Source organism: Dinoponera quadriceps, unplaced genomic scaffold (assembly GCF_001313825.1).
Source record: "Dinoponera quadriceps isolate SergipeBrazil2010 unplaced genomic scaffold, ASM131382v1 scaffold367, whole genome shotgun sequence".
NCBI lineage: Eukaryota > Metazoa > Arthropoda > Insecta > Hymenoptera > Formicidae > Dinoponera > Dinoponera quadriceps.
In genome coordinates, this window is record NW_014554712.1 from 1,070,908 (window position 1) to 1,084,480 (window position 13,573).

Genomic DNA, 13,573 nt, shown 5'->3' on the forward strand with positions numbered 1-13,573 from the left:
CACTCACGGGGTATCCTCGTGAAACTTTATTATCCGAGATAGAAAAATTCGGCGACGCTTATCCGATTATTTATCAGAGAGAGACAGAGAGAGAAGGGCAAAGTAGCCGAGGCAAGCTTTTCGAGTTTGCAGCGTATCTCCGGAGCGAGCCACGCGGATAATGACATTTCTTCGCCAGAAGCGACGGCAAGCAACGGCGATGCTGAAACTATACGGTTACAAATCCCGACAAAAACGTCCCCGTGCTCGCCCGCGTGTGCCCGTGTCTGCGTATCGAAAAACGTCGACGATGTCGTCCGCGTCGCGTCGAATGAAAGGAAGCGAGGAAACGGACGTGCGGGCGAATGAACGGGACGGACGGACGGACGGACGAACGAACGAGCGAACGAAGCAACGAGGGGTTTCAAGAACGCCCACGTTCCTCCTCTTTGTCCGCCAAGATCGCGTTATCGGCCGACAAAATATTGTTATCGCACCGCGCGACGGTGAATCACCGATGCGAGGGAGCACAAAGGCTCGCCGGGCGAAAGGAGGGACCTCTACTCGATAACGATTGACCGGCGAAACGTATCGACTCGTATCGAGAGGCATTGACGCGAGCGAGACTGAGAGCGAGACAAAGAGGGCGAGAACGCGGGGGCCACTGCATGCGAAGGATGCATTATGGGATTACGACGTGAATGGCCGTACCAAAGTTGCCGCGTAACCGAAGTTGCCCCGCGAGCGAGCGGGGAGAACGAAGGGGGGGAGGGCGAATGGAAAGCCGCGTCGCACTGGATATACGTAAATTCGCAACGATACACGTTGCTGGCTCGTCCTTACGGAAAACTTATACGACTTCGGGCGCGACGCGACCTGTACCCGAGTGTACCTGAAAAGTTGGCGAATTTTTCGGGCTCGATTTTCCCCCGGCGAAAGTTTGATTGGCCGCTATCTCGTTTTCGTCAACTTTTTAATTTTCAATATTAGATCTCCCGTAAACTAGAGCTCGCATGAAAATTCCGCTCAAGTCCGTCTCGGGTTAACCGAAGGAGGGCGGTGGTCCCCTGCTGCGATCCTCACTCCCGAGTCGAAATATTTGGCATCCGTCAACGTTGCGCGTTCAATACGTTCGAAGCGTGCTGTTTCGATTGTTTTGCGGACGCCAAAGCTATAAATGTCTCCGACGCGCGAGGCGTTATTCGTCTTTGTGCGGATTCTTCAATCGAGCCACGCCGTGCAGGGAGACGGAGAAGGAATCGCGTGGCGTTTGAACCGGCCGAGTGCAGCTAGCTATTCTGAAATCGCGAAACGGAAACGTCGAGTGCCATTCTCGGGGCAGGGGACGATGGAAATGAAACGAACGGCAGCGGGCGATATTTTATCTGATTTTATTTATGTCGCGCGTCAGCAACGGTATCCAATTTTCCCCTGAAAAATCGGTAAAACGCTGTTTCCGTAAGGCCAGAGCGACTGATACATCATCCCCCGATAATAAACAGCGCGATATTTCCAATTTTCGGCATATACATACGTAAGTTCGCGTCGACGACGTGATGCGATATTTGCGAGGCGCGCGAAATATATGGGAGCGCGCGGAGGGGGGGGGGGGAGAGGCAGAGGGGAAAAAGAAAGAGAGTGTACGTGTATGTTTGTGTCCTCGTGCCGCGACGAGGAATCGCGCAAAAGCTACGCGTACCGACGGTGGTCCTTACAAATCCGACGCGCCGCTCGTGAAACTTACATGCCGTCGCTGCGACGACGAAAATAAAAACGCCGCCCGGTTGCATTTTCACCGACGCTTGCATTATGCAATTTTCAGCGCGACGACGAACTCGCGGACACCTAGTATGCGCCCCGCGTACGCGTCGCGCGACGCGTTTTTATGCGGCTCTTGAATGTCGCGCGGCGCCGAACGGCGGCGTGTACGGGCGGTGGAAACGCTCCGTGGATCCTTTTCCATTATAATCCCCCCGAGTGCGTGGAGCGACGCGACCAGTTCATATCCCATATATAGAGAACAGCCAGACGACAGAGTCAACGCTCGGCTGAACTGTAATTGTCAATTATTGATCGAGAATCCGCCGTCCAATATTGAATCATTACCGGCAAATAATCAGAATACCGTTGCTCAAACACATTCACGCGGTTTGTCATTTTTAAGAGCCTTCTTGAATGCTTGCCATGCTACACTCATATGGTCGAAATATATAACAAGAACGTAAGCTGAATAAAAAAGCGGCTTATAAGGATTAAATTATAATTCGCTCTTCCGCTGTAACAAGTGGAAGAATTTTACATTAAGTAGAATTCTACATCAAGTCTACTTGGTTCTACATTAAATCTTCATTAGGTCTTCTATTGTGCTCCTTTGGTGCTACAAATGAGAAGTTATTTTCGTTTTTCTTCTGCTTGAAGACTTAATGTAGAATTTAAAATTTTCCCTCGGGAGTTCTAAATTCCTTTTGTAGCATCAAAGGGCCACTTACAGTGCTCCTTTAATGCTACAAATGGAAAGTTACTACTCCATTTTCTCCTCTTGGAGACTTAAAGTAGAATTTAAAATTTCGAAATTCTCTACAATGCGATTTCGTTTCTCCCCGATTCGCTCGAATTAAAATCGAGATCGCACCTTTGATCGGAGATTTACGTGCAACACGAGTGACGTTTCTCAAAATATATCGCTAAATAATCGAGAACACGGTGAAACGATTGTACTCTCATTGGACGCGGGACAGCCTCAGCTTTTGAATGCAATTTATTCCACGTCGCTACGGCTTTCCTGCGCGAAGATATCGACGAGCGGCGAATCGTTTGACGGGGGACTGAGGCCCGCCTACAATGTTGCGCACGCCGTTCCTTTTTAATCGAGCGCACGCCGCCGTTCTCGAAGAGAGAGGTATCAAGTGCGGCATCAACCTACTGCAAGCGTTATACGCGCCACTGCCGGTCGGCGTTTCGTGAATGAACGGCCGAGCACCCTTTAAAAACTTTAAATGTCCGTATCACAGCGAAAAATCAACCTACGAACATCGCTGTACTCCGAATTTTGCGCACTACGCGGTCACGCTCGTCGCGTGTGTCATCGTACGTGTTCGCATGTATCATTACGATTCGTGGTAAACGATATATTATTTTATAAAAGCTTACCTCAGCCTCGTTTCAAATTAATATTTATCATTTAGACGGTGAAATAAATGTATAGGGACGTAATTTTGATTACGTTGATTGGACAAATTATTAAATTCATGATCCCGTTAATGCGTCATTAAAGAATACGACACCGAGGATTACAGCCTCGACAAATCTGTCTTCTCCGTACACATGTTACGTATCGAAACTTGAAAAAAAAAAAATATTGCGAACGGCACGGTTGTGATCGATCGAAATTTTCGGCGCATCGGAGCCCCTCTCTCTCTCTCTCTCTCAGCATATCCCCAACACCACGATCGGTATCGCGCAGTATCCATCTCTCTATCTCACGCTCTCTCACTTGCCCGGCCAGGATTTAATTTTCCGTACAATGGCGCGCCCACACACAACGTGATACTCGGTACGCCAGCGCGACCATACACGTTCTAGACGGGAACCGCGCGGTCCGAGGGTTAATATCCATTGGCACACACGCGAGTTGGAAGCTGCCTTGCGGCGCACCTTAGCCTCAAAATCAATACGGCCCTGCATCGCGCGGCGGCCGTTATTAAAGACGCTGCGCGGCCCGGGACAGCGCGCGCTGTAGCGGGCGTTGATAAATATTCCGTGGATGCGCTCGGGACAATCGTGGGGTAACGACGGGGTCGTGTCGGCGCCCGATGAGGAGGACCCGAGACGACGACGCTTTTGTTCGGCCCGAGCACGTACCGTGTATTAGTGTTACACGGGGAGTCGCAATGGCCGGGAGAAAAATCGGAAAAACCGCGCGCGCTCGCCTCCAGGAATGCTCTTAAGTCCCGTCGCGGGGATTATTGCTGTTCCATTTAGCGCCGAGAATTCCCCGGGCGGGATCATGCCTACCGGGTATCCTGCAATTTGTTCGATCGACACGGAAACGGTTACTACGCTTACTTTAGCCGACGATGACGACTAAGGTGGTGGCGTGGTTAGTACGAGTTTCGACGCAAGTAGCGATCCGAACGCAGCGTCCTTTTACTCTGCCGGTCTCGGCAAAGGAACCCCCAAGCGCAGGCTGAATGAATACACAACGCGGATTACGTGAATATGCTATGTTAAACAACCGGTAATAGTGGTAGTTGCTTCGACGACAATTAACGAATTAATTGGAGTAGGAACTAATTTAGTTATGTGGCCTCATTTGTCGACTGTGGCAAAGTCGAACACGCGTGCCAACTCCTATGCACCGAAATTCCTATGTTAAACTATCGTTTTAACACTATGCCCGTTTATTATTAATAGTAAGTAACAAGCCTATTGTGTTGCGCAAAGCAAATTACGGGTTATACGCGGATTATCGCGTAAACGGTACCAACTATCGGGACTCTGTGTAGCGGTTTTTCCTCGCCCGATAACATTACACGTGTGTGTTATTATAGAAACGTTAGAAAGAGGCCGAAGTCACGTTTTATTTTACACATCTCTTCTCTATCGACTTTCGCCTCGCTACTCTCTATGCTAGTCGTTTGCAGCATCTGTGATGTGATTTCATCTCGGGATCTCGGGAACAGATCGAAAGAACTTCGAACGACAATAAGAACGGACTGGCACAATTCGAATCGCGATAGAGCGCGCGAGACGGCGAACTAATTTTCCGGTGAAAGCAGGTGAGGTCACTTCGAGGCAACTTTATTACGCAAGCAACATCGCGCGCGCACAATGGAGACGCGATTGTCGGGAGAAAGAGAGAGAAAGATAGAGAGGGAGGGCGCGTCCGCTGTCTTGCAACCGATCGTCACGTTGCCGCACAATAACTCATTTGATCAGAGACGTCACCGCTTTGTGTGCACCTAAATTGTAATCTAGGATAACTTTCGGCTTTGTCGCGGCCTCCCCCTGTCTATCGGTTTTCCCAGTTTCCGCGGTTTCCACACCGACTCGCGCGAGTCGACAGTATTAGCGCGTTTATCGTACCATTTCATTGCAGTTACGTTCCTCGACTGCCTGTTAATTCGTCCCTTTTCACTCGGGGACCTTTCAGCCATTCGGCCGGTATTCTTAATGCCCATTCAACGTGTCGGTGTATCGTAATACGAAATAGAGACACTTTACTCGAGCTAATAGTGTCGCATATTACCGGCGAATATAGTATCGTCGAGAAATAAGATCCAAGCAGTAACTTCATCGCGAAGCTAATAATGACATTGAAGTGAAACTTTATATGTCTGTCTTCGTCATTCGCGCGTACAAATTGAAAAAGTAGGGGAGACCGGGTCTGGAAGTCACACGGGTCGAAAGTCACAAAGCTTATGTATGTCACGTAGTAAATAAAGGGAAATATTCTTCTTTATAAATATAATCTCTTTTATTTTAAACGAACGTTTGGGATGAATTGACTCTCCACGTCTCTTCGCATTAATTGGAAATCGAGAGTCACCTTTTGTCTTTCTCTCTTGTTACAAAATATACAATTTATCGCGGCGCTCGCCATGTTTTTTTGATTTGTCGATTTCGAGAAATTCCGAGGAACAATTTTCACCGGCGGTTCGATCAAGCACATACACGTGTATAAATATACGCAAATAAAATACATACACGCAGATACATACGCGGGATAGAAAATCTGACGATTTTTAAGTTGGCAGTGCGATGTGTGGTAGATTGCTGCGGGAATTCAACCACTGCCTTACAGCACCACACGCTCCATATTCGGCGCAATAATTTTTTTCCTCTATTCCTTTTTTTCCCCCCTTTTCACCATTTTCCCTCTGCGGTCGGAGCACCTTTCGAAAACGTTAAAACCATTATACGAGAGAAAAAATCAAATTTTCCTCTGTCGGCAGCGCGCAGCGGTGACGTCTCGCGAACACAGCAACGCGGTTTCCGCATGCGAGCGGAATGTTCGACGCTTTGATCGAGAACAAACGACGCACAATCTTTTATCCCTTTTCAGCTTCCCGAGAATTTCCGTAATTATAACACGCGTCGACTATCGTGCGACTTCGACGCTCAATAGCAATCGAGAGAGGAAATGGCGAAGGAAGGCCAATTCCCCGGCGAGAGGAAAGGTCGACGTAATGCCGGGAGAGAAGGAAAGGAAAAAAAAAGGGGGGAGAGGAGGTGGACATCGAACTAAACAAGAATTTAGATTAAAATTCAGAAACGTGCGTCCGACGATGCGAAGGCGTGGGAGGGGGGAGGGGGAAGGGAATGGGGAAAGGAATGAATGGATGCTCCGGGGTGTATTATACCCGTGCCGTACACAACGACGCCATCGGCATCCTGCCGCGGAACGTGATTCGCCCGGCGACATAATTTCGCGATGTGCGCCCCGTCGGATATTTACGACGTAACGTTCTCCTCCTCCGTTTTATCGCGATCAAAGAAGAAGACCCGTGTCGTCTGAGGCTTGCACGGCCACGCGCGTGCGTCTCTGCGAATGGCATTGTGAATGTCACGTTTACCCATTAAAGGTTACCTGCGACCTGAGCTCTCGCAGGAGAATCGCGAGAAAATGATCTCTTTCAGAAGGCAGCCCCGGAGATGCTTCGAACAGATATGTTTGCAGACACGAGTGTGTCGTAAGCGAGCGTTGCGCCGGAGTAAGCCAATTCCCGCGGCCGATAAAGCGCGCGCACGTCGTATCCATCCGTGTGCGCGTTTTGCTTCGCAAAAGTGATCGCATGAAATTGCAAATTCCGTCGTTCAGCGGCGATTAGAACGAACCTCAATTTTCGCGATTTACCTCGCAATTAGGGTTGTATCAGGTTAGGTCGCGCGGAGAGCGGCGCGCGCAAAAGCACGACCGCCGTGACGCGACGAATCGCGCGATGCGACAATAAACGGGCGATTAATTGTCGCACGAGTAAAAGGACCGCTCACCGGCCGCCGATTCGCCGCCGCCATCTTGTCGTCGGTTGCTCCATTCCTCCGGAAATTCCACGAGCGGACGCCTCATCGAACAGGAAAACACGGCTAATTACGATCTCGTGCGAGCGCGCGCTAATTAACACGATACAACGCGATCCCTTTCGCGCAAAACGCACGCGATACACCTCGGACGAATAAATAACGAGGCACGGCGCGATTCCGGAACGACACATCACGAGCCGAGCGTTAAAGGTGAACGCGAGCCGGCGTCTAGATAAATAGGAACAGCCGCTCGGGCGCGACAAACCGATTACGCATATCAAAGGACGCGCGTTAACCCGGAAATAGTCACTTAATTTTTTTTTCTTATATAAACAATCACAAACACTTGACGTGCTTATTCGGTCTCTTAATTTTTTTGTTTCTCCTGGTTTTTTTTTCAAAAAGTAGCGAGTAAATCTATATTTATAATGTTCCTAAGTAATAATAAGTCATAGAGCAATCGATAATATGTTATATTTTGTTGATAACAGCGACTTTTAATTGGGGTTTAAATAACTCCAGGTGACTATTCCCGGGTTAATTGTGCGCGACGTTAAGGGGGTTCTCTGGTAAACCTGAAAAATGGGTGCTTTTCGGGATGTTTTTCCTTTTTCTTTTTTTGAAGACACTATCACTTCGATCGATTTGAAATTTTATTGGTGTATTTATTTATATTTCCCATAGCAATTTGACTTTTTCCGAGGCTATATATTGTCTCGTTGTCAAATCGGAGGCCGTCACAACATGGCGCCTCGAAAAGATTTATCCGGACAGTTGATAGATCCCTTCCAGTTCTAGATAGGATAAAAATTTTCAAAAGACTTTTATCTGCATGAAAGCAGTTATCGTATGAATATATTTTGGGGATTTTGTAAAAAAAAAAAATAAAAATAAAAATTTAGAAAATGACAACATGACAGAGAAAAAATTCCGATTTCGCGTGCAATTTTGCACATTTCTGCTCGATAAAATAAAAAGTTTGACAGATATCGAAAAATTTTATACATTCATATACAGTAAAAAACACTTAGTACTTGTGTTAAAATCGGTCTTTGTTAAAAGTTTTGTTAAAAATGTTTAACATACCAGACACTAAAATAATGACCAGAAATAACATTTTTGTCAAATTCTGGAAATAACCAAGGCCATTCAAGCAACAAAGTAACACTCTCATCTCCCCAGATTTATCTTTAAATAACAGACAGCTGGCTTCCTTTCTTAGTACTGTTTAAAAATTCATAGCAGGAAAAGACCAAGGGTATGGTCGATACAAGCACGCTTTCGGAGTTTTATCAAGAGACGGCAAAAATATATATATAGAATGTCTATATTTTACAAATTTAACGGCAGCTCAGAAGAAAAAGTGTGTGACTCTAGTAACTTATTTTGGACGATAGTGAATTTTTTCTAGTGACTTGTCAAGAAAAAGTGACAAAAGGTGATTGGATGGTAGCGCTGGACAGAGCACACATTCGCGCGTAACGTCGTGAAGTAAACGCAGGCTGACTGTGGATACAAATTAAACAAAAACCCGGGAACACGCCGCTGGCGGCGGCGGTGGCGGCCGGCGAAAATAAAACCGTTACTACTGCGGGCGACATACTGTCGAACCCGCTAATGCTGAATCCGCCAGTGGATCCACACGTGACACACGGGAGACCGAGCGTCAGGTGGTAGTATTGACGTAATGTAAATACGCCAGCGCTTGACGTGATGTAATGAAGTTCAAGAAATTCTCCCGAGTATTATATTATAATGAGGAAATACGCGCAAACAAGAGAGAGAGAGAGAGAGAGAGAAGCGTCGGGGAGAAATGTTATGTGATAAATATCAAGCGTGACCGTCGTAGCGCAACGTCGTATATAATAAAAAGAAAACCCGGATAATTACTCGAACTATCGGGAACGAAGCCGGCACGTTTAAGTAGTTAACGAGTGCATCGTATGCACAAAAACCTCGTAGATATCATCGAATCGGCGAAGTTTGCGATTGTGCTTTCGCGCGGATCTCGCTCGCTCGCGCATTTTTACAGCCGAATTGGCTGTTAAAGAATGAGATTTCGGTTTGAGCGTGTTAGCAAACGTAAGAAATAAAATACCGCCAAATCCTCGGTTCTTAATTATGTATGACCGATGAATAAAGAAAAAAATATGTTGTATTCATCGTACTCATCACGTGCGGGATAAAACGCGACCCGTATGTTATTTCATCGGTTGGCAACGATAATATTTTAATTTGCGTGAAAAATATTTGTGGATGATTAAATCACACCGCGGTGGAGCAATTTAACGTATTGAATAATGAACAGAGAGCGACATTTTCGAATAAATCTTAATGCGGGCTATTAACAATATACGAAAATGTATTCTAATGCGGCATGCAAATGCGCGGATAAAATTTTAAATAACTAATTAAACGAACGTATACTATATTTATACCCCCGCGCACGCGCGCGCGCGCGTGTGTGCGTTGCATCACGCACGCACGAGCACATAATCGCAGCTTGCCGAAGGTGAGGTTATATACCCGGCGTTTTCGTATTTATAAAGCACTGATTTTTCATCCTCCGCATTCCCGTGAAATAAATTCATTAAACGCATAAATATTTTATAATATTGCTCGCAGGGGTGTAAACAGCTGCAGTACGCAGGGATTACGATGTTCCGAAGTAACCAAGGCGCATTCGCAACATTACGAGCCGGCCGCCGAGAGATTCCCCGGTTTCGTCGGCGCGATCTGTCCCGGAAGCTCAAAACTCAAAACACCCATCGATCGCGAGGGATCACGCGGAACGTCCGGATACACGCGAAAGGGACTCTCCCCGTGGCCGGTTCGCGCACTCCGGGCGGTCGTCCTTCCGCACGACGACGGTCTCCGCTTCCGTACGTGGAAATTGCCCACCGGCTTCCCGGGATTCCACGAACGTGTCACGAATCGTTCGGTCCGAAAACGGAAAGCTTGACCGGCTCGTCGTGGTGCTCGCGTCGGAAGGTAAACGAACCCCCGGCTGTCGATGGTTGGGGGGAGCGAGGAAGCGGCGGAGAACCGTCGTCGAGGCGTGTCGGTGCCGCACGATGCGATCGAGAGGAGTAACATAAAGTGTACGAAAGCGAGGAGCACCGAGAATGAGAGTTCGACGTACTCACCGCAATGCAGTGACCTCCGCCGCGGTCGCGTTATCAGCACGCCGCCGAGCTTCCCTCCCTCGTCGACGACACGACGGCTACCGCGAGACGTTGGGGGTTGTGCGAGAAGAAGAGGGTCGCGCTGCCGCTGCTCGTGACAGGAACCACCGCATAACCCGAGAGGAGGACAGTCACGTTTCCATCGGCCTCGGCAACGGTGGTACGCCGTGACCGTTCACTACAATCACACAGCACCACACGCGTGAACGCGCACACGTTAAGGAGAGAGAGAGACGCCTCGGACGTCGGCACGCCGTGACACGACGTCGCCACGCACACACGGCCGGGCTCTCCAGGAGAAACGCGGAAAAGGAAAGTTTTTTCGGGCTTGACGACGCGGGCCGCCGAATCGATGTGTGATGTTACACTTCCCGACTGTCTTTTTTGATTCTGCGGATGTGCCCGCCGCTAGCGGCATCCTGCGGCGCGCCGGCTCACTCGATGGCGCGCCGTTCTCGGCGGGACGTTCGAACCGCCCGATTCGTGCATCTCAAAACGAGAATCACAAAATCGAGCGAATTTGTCGGGATGTTTGCAATTTCAATTGATCAATACCGAGCGAATTTGCGCACTTTTGTGATTCTCGTTTTGAGATGCACAATCGAGCCCCCAAGAGAGACGCGACGAAAACGGCATTGCCTGTGTCCAGCAGAACAAATAGCTCGGTGAATGCTTAATGATTATTGATGATTCTGATTGGTACTTTCTCCTGGATCTGTCAGGAATCTGAAAGAACATTCCGATCACAGACGATAATCACCGTGAGCGCTCGTTGAACTTCTTTTTCTGCTGAACGCAGCCGTTGAAATGTTGATGGTTGTGTTCGAAATCAATGTTAGTTACCGGATCAATCGGTGATGAACTGGTCTCACGTGTGGCGTATTTCTTTTTTACGCAGAACGCGAGGGAGAAAGGGAGAAATCAACGAACGCGTCGAATGTGTAACTTTTTCATATAATTTATTTGCATATATAGTCTGTGTGTGGGGGGCTTTCCACAATATTATATAAGAGAACATAATTTGTTATATTAATTTCATTAAATATAATATTAATGCTTAAAATTCATGATTGAAAACTCCACCGTATTTCGTTAGTAATTCAATGATCATAACGCAAGGGCATAGCACGATAAGCATATTTTCTTTTTTTTTTACGTACTCCTTGTTGCAACTGCGATATAGAAGCGCTCGTTTTTTTCTCGTAATTAATATATTACAACGCATATATATATTTATATATATATCTTTTTTGTTTTTCTTATATTTACATACGGATATTAATGCGACAGAACTTGCTCCGTAATTAAGTCACGCATTCCTTTCAGTTCGTGCACGTAAGTATATGTAAATAAAACGTATGTGTGTATGTTCGTGTGTATATATGTGTGTGTGTGTGTGTCACATTGAGCTAGCTTAAAAACAAGCAATTAAGTCTCATTCTATCCCCGTAAATTAAACAACACATTTGTAATGAAAATTGACATTACAGATAAAAACACGCTACACAGACAAATAATAGCTGCCTGATACAGTAATAAGCTCAATGTATCGTCGCGTCGGTAAACAATATAATGGAAATATATTAAGTAGATATGTTATAATGCGTGATATAATTATCATAAGGCGTTAAGTTTTACGGGCTAAAGATGTTTATTTAGTCCGGGCGCAAATATCAGCTGTCATTTTCCAACGAAATGGGTTATCCGTTACCTACATTTAAGCCTTTCGCGCTTTTTTCTATCATCGATTTACACGTAAATACAATTTCAACACATTCGTATCTGTAAAAACATTTACGCGCGACTCGCATGGGATACCGATCGCGGCTGTTAAGTTCATCATATATATCTTATCGTTACTGCTTTCTTTTGTATTTATAATTTTCTCTATAGGAATATAATACAAGAAAAACTAGGGGCGCGCGAAGTGGGAGTAGGTATGTACTCAATATTCAATTACAAAAATTTACAAGTCCCTCGAACCGTCCGCATCACACCGTGACAATGTTCTGTGAATCCGCCCAATGTTCGTTACACGCGGTATTTATTATAGGACTGTACTGAAAATCGCACAACTTCGAGACGAACGTCTGGAAACTGAATAGCACTACATACGCGAAAAATAAAAGACATTATCTACTCATATTGTCATTAACATAAAGGAAGAGCAGATTAAGAGAACACTGCACTGTATACGCATAGCAACAATTTTCTTTCTGTCCAGTGTACCCGTTTTTATTTAATTCATAAAGATTGGATCACACCAGGACTTTGCTCCAATAAAGAGCGCTGTTTTATTCATACTTCGTAACATATTAGATTGCACCGAATTAAGCTCGATTTCCGAGCTAAGGATTACTAACGCATTAAATGTAAGCTTATGCACATCGCCCTGCAAATCTAATATGAAGATGAACAAGTACGAAAGGACATTCACTTATCGGCGAATAATTTGCGCATCTTACCATCATCATAGAAATGTGAAATTTACAAACGAGAGATTTATTAAAATAAGAAATCTCATAATCGGAATTTAAGGCCACAAAATTTTTGCCATGACAATATTATTTATTATCTAACGGGACGTATCTGTTTACAATAAAATAAGCTGTACAAATAGGATGGAATGTTATATCAACTCCGTTTGCATGTTAATTTTGCGAACATACGTTACGATATATAAGATAGATTAATCGTATCTGACATCGATTTCGTCATCTTCGATTATAAACAAGAAGCAGCATCTGTATTATCTTCGAGACCATTGGATATTGTTATCGTACGAATGTATTGACAGAATATACAGAAGAGATTACATTTTCGGAGGCATAATTTTAGTTGATTTTAATCGACTTTTTCCTTCGTTTAATATACTGTGTACAATGTGGACTACCTGAGCTCATTGGATTTTTTAAACTATTATTAAATTAGAAGAATAAGCAAGGAGAGAATATGACAAATGACTAAGCTATAACTGATTAATTCGAGTTGTTAGTTGGTCAATCGTTTCTTCCTACAAGTAAATTTATTAGTCCTTAAAATCCTGCCATGTTTATTTTACATATTAATTATAACGATAAGGTATGAATTTTTCTTTTACCTCTTTAGAACAACTTATTTTCTAACTTATATTTCTTAATACAAAATAAAGACAGATTTACTAACTTTGGGTTCCATCTTCTCTTGCCTTTTCTTCTAATAACATAATCAATAATAAACAATTGTTCTATTCTTCTATACATCATAGGCGTGCACAATCTCGAATAATACAATTTTTATTCGATGTCATTTTCTATCACTCATAACCATAAAAAAAATTATAAAAGGAACAACATAAATGAAGATAAATCAGTTTATATATATATATATAGTATGTGTGTAAAATA